The 3,618-nt window shown below is 56.0% G+C and overlaps 1 long non-coding RNA gene across 1 annotated transcript in view; it reads right to left on the reverse strand.

Moving 5' to 3' along the window:
• Positions 1–987, reverse strand: part of LOC104993877 — a 10,900-nt gene extending 9,913 nt beyond the window's left edge. Inside the window, exon 1 of the long non-coding RNA XR_825888.1 lies at positions 94–987. This is a non-coding gene — a long non-coding RNA (uncharacterized LOC104993877). The remainder of the gene's footprint in view (positions 1–93) is intronic.
• Positions 988–3,618: the final 2,631 nt, after the last annotated feature.

A 3,618-nucleotide genomic window follows, 5' to 3' on the forward strand; every position in this document is an offset into this window, starting at 1 on the left:
GGGGTGGGGAATGAATAGGGTCGAGGGGCTCGTCAGGTCCGGGGCGGGGACCTCTCACCCAGCAATTCACTGTTTCAAGGTCGAGCTTCTTACCCCCACATTTAAGATGAGAACCGTCAAAGCCTAGAGAACTTGTGTTACCGGGGTGGGGTGGGGGGTTGGCGGGCGTGCAACCCTGGCCCAGTCCCAGCTCGGGCAGCCTCCTTTGGGCCCCACCCCTGTGTGTGTGCGGGGGTGGGGGGGCCTCGATTCCTGCTAAGGGGGAGGGAACCCTGCAGGCCCCGCCCTGCCCCAGGGGAAGTGAGAATGGGGGGCCCTCCCCCGCATCCTCACCACTTCCTCCCTGGGAGAGGCGGCGGCGGCGCCTGGGGGGAGGGGGAGGAGGCGACGGGCGAGGGGGTTCGGAAGAACGTCCTCAGGTTCAGAGGAAGGGTCGTCCTGCCCCCTCGCCCATTAAGCGCAGGACTGGCGTTAATACATACCCCATATGTAGGCCCTCGCCCCCGGTCTGCGCCTTCCTTGGGGCCTCTTCCTAAGCGACGCGGACTCCGCCTGCTCCTCCCCACCCTGGGGGCCCCCGCCGCCTCCTCCCTGCTGCTTCACCCCCTCGTTCGATCTACTCCCCTACAGGGGCCAGGATCCTGTAGAGCTGCCGACGTGGTGCCTTCCCCCAAGGGCCCCCGCAGCCCCAGGTCCAGCCTCATCTCCCCAAGATGCCCAGCTCCCTGAGCCTTGTCTGCCCGTAGAGATTCACCTGGATTCCAGTCTTCCTCCAAAGTCTGGACCTATGCTTTGCTCAGAACCTCAGTTTATTTATGTGAAAAATGGGGACAGGTGTCCCTCTTCTCGGTGGTTCTGTGGGGCTTTTAAAGAACAATGTCAAGAGTGGGTTTCCCATATTGGCCTCCTGGAAGCATCTGCTCATTACTCTGCTAAATGATACACTTATTCATTTAATTATTTGTTACTGTATCCATTGATTCTCAACTTCCCTGGTGGCTCAGATGGTAAAGAAAATGCCTGCCATGCGGGAGCCCCGGGTTCGATCCCTGGGTGGGGAAGATCCCCAGGAGCAGGCAATGGCTAACCCACTCCAGTATTCTTGCCTGGATAATTCCAAGGACAGGAATCTGGTGGGCTACAGTCCATGGGGTCACAGAGTCAGACACGATTGACATCCCCCCTCTCCAACCCCAGGTAGTATGGGAAGAATGGCAGGGTCCCACAGTATTGTGGGTGGGGCAGCCCCAAGGTCTTTAGGCAGAAATGAGAGCTTCCACTTAACCAGCTTGAAGCCTCCTCAGAGAGACCCCTGGCGACACACACCCAAGAGGCCTCTGCCTGCCACTGCCATCTGTTCCCTCTGCCCCCCAAACAGCTCAGTACCTCGAGGAACCTTGGGAGGATTCTGGCTGATGAAGGCAAACCCCACACATATTATAGTAGGTGCTTATCACCCAAGCTGGGCACATTATTGAGCTCCTACTGTGTGCTGACCCCCCTCTTGGAGACTGGAATGCTGTGTGGGTCCCTGTGGCCCTTCCTGCCCTGTGAACACACATGCCTGTCTTCTTGGTTTGGGGCTTCCCAGCCTTTAATATTTTTTGGATAATGGAACATTTGGGGTCCGGAATTGACCCAGAGTGTCCCCGAGGAGGGAATGCCTGAGTTTTGCTCTCATTTCTTCGTTTTTCAGTTTCCTTCTATTTATGGCAAGAGAAACTGGTTTTCCATTCCTGGTGGTGACTCGAAGCTTCCCTTTTGAAATGTATTTACTGAAGTAAAAGCTGAAAAGGGGTCAACTTAAAGGAAAAGAAAATGATGACACTGACCTAAAGTGGGCTTTTCTGTTATCGTGGTGGTTTCCCATCCCCCGTGAGATTCTGGTCAGCTTAGGGGCTATAAGGGAAGGCCCTAAACCCTCCCTCAGCGCATAGGCCTTGGCATACAGCAGTGGTTCAGTAGAGGGTGGTAGATGAATGATGACGCTTCAACTTGGCCAAAAGCAAAAATCAACTTCTGAAGTTGGTCTTGTGACATCTGACCCTTAAATCTGTTTCTCCAATGTCCACCTGTGAATACACTGGGCCTGGCCTGTGTATACAGCAAGTGTACTCACCTAGGCCTGTACCATGCGGTTAGTTGTGTCCGACTCTTTGTAACCCCATGGACTGTAGCCTGCCAGACTCACTCCTCTGTCCATGGAATTTTCCAGGCAAGAATACTGGAGCAGGATGCCATTTCCTACTCCAGGGGATCTTCCCCACCCAGGGATCTAACCGGAATCTCTGTCTCCTGCATTGGCAGGTGGATTCTTTACAACTGAGCCACCTGGGAACCTGGGCGTGGGTATTCAGCAATTGTACATAAAATGTTCACTGGATGAGAGCAGGAGGCCTGCCTGTCCTGGGCGGGGGTGGGGGTCAGCGTGGCCTCAGTTATTTTCTTCTTGTCCCGTAGTCCTTCTGGGCTTACTTGGTACGGTCAATTCAATCAACATATATTGGACTTAGCGGCTCTTCTGGGAGCCTAGGGACATCACAATCTCGGGGAACAGTCAACAGGGTCGCCGGTCGTAAAGCAGGCTTTGCCCGCTTTTCTGGTGCTGAAGGGGGCTGGCGGCGCATCAGTTTCCTCGCCTGTAGAATGGTCTTGTGAAAATGGTCTTGGAAAGAGCCAGAGGGCTGGGGCTGGGTCCTCACCCAGCGACCGGACAAACACCTGCACTGGACGAGGGAGATGACTGCCGTTCCCGCTCTAGGCGAGGGCGGAAGCGGGGCAGGAGGGGAGGGGCCGCCGCCTGCGCCAGTAACCCGATCCTCTGGAATGCGCCGGGGCCAGACGCACCCCCAGCCCGAGCCCGGCGCCCTTCCCCGGGCCGATCCACAGGTCCTGTCACTGGGGACGATCTCCGCAAGCTCCACCCCCACCAGCCCTTGGGTCCTAAGCGCCGGGGACTCTGTAGGCAGGAGCCCCACCCGCCCCGCGGGGTCTCGAGCGCCCGGGGACCGTCCTTGGCCAGACCCTCTGCCCCAGGACCCGGCCGCTTCATTCCTTTCGGCTTCCTCCTTAACTTTTCTTTCTTTGGGGCTTTGTGTTTTATTAAGTAGATTTCAGGTCTCGATCTTCAAATAAAGACTAAACATTAAATCGAATTGTAGGTTCCTTTAAACAAGAGAGCATTCTCTTCGCGCTGGGGAGAGGCCAGAGCCGGGAGATTTGAAAACGGGCGAGGGGGCTGTTAAGATCAGCCAGCCTCCCTTTGGAAAGCTAGGGTGGGGATGGGGCTTCAGCTTCGGCTTTGGGACCCAGGGCAAATTTTTGGTCCATCCTCTCTGGACCCTGCTGGGGGTGGGGGGTGGGGTGGGATAATTCCGAAGACTTAAGACGCTGCAGGGAGTATAAACGGGAAAATGAGGAGTCCCAACCTAGCCCGTTTCCCTTCTAGTCCCTCAATTCCATCTGCCACTTATGCCATTGAGACAGGTGCTCAGTCGTATCCGAATCTTAGCGATCCCATGGACTGCAGCATGCCAGGCTTCCCTATCTTTCACCACTTCCCAAAGTTCAAATAGCACCTGGGTTTCAGTGGAAGCACTTTCACCTTTCACCGCCACC

The sequence above is a fragment of the Bison bison genome, unplaced genomic scaffold (genome assembly GCF_000754665.1).
Source record: "Bison bison bison isolate TAMUID 2011002044 unplaced genomic scaffold, Bison_UMD1.0 scf7180017864248, whole genome shotgun sequence".
NCBI lineage: Eukaryota > Metazoa > Chordata > Mammalia > Artiodactyla > Bovidae > Bison > Bison bison.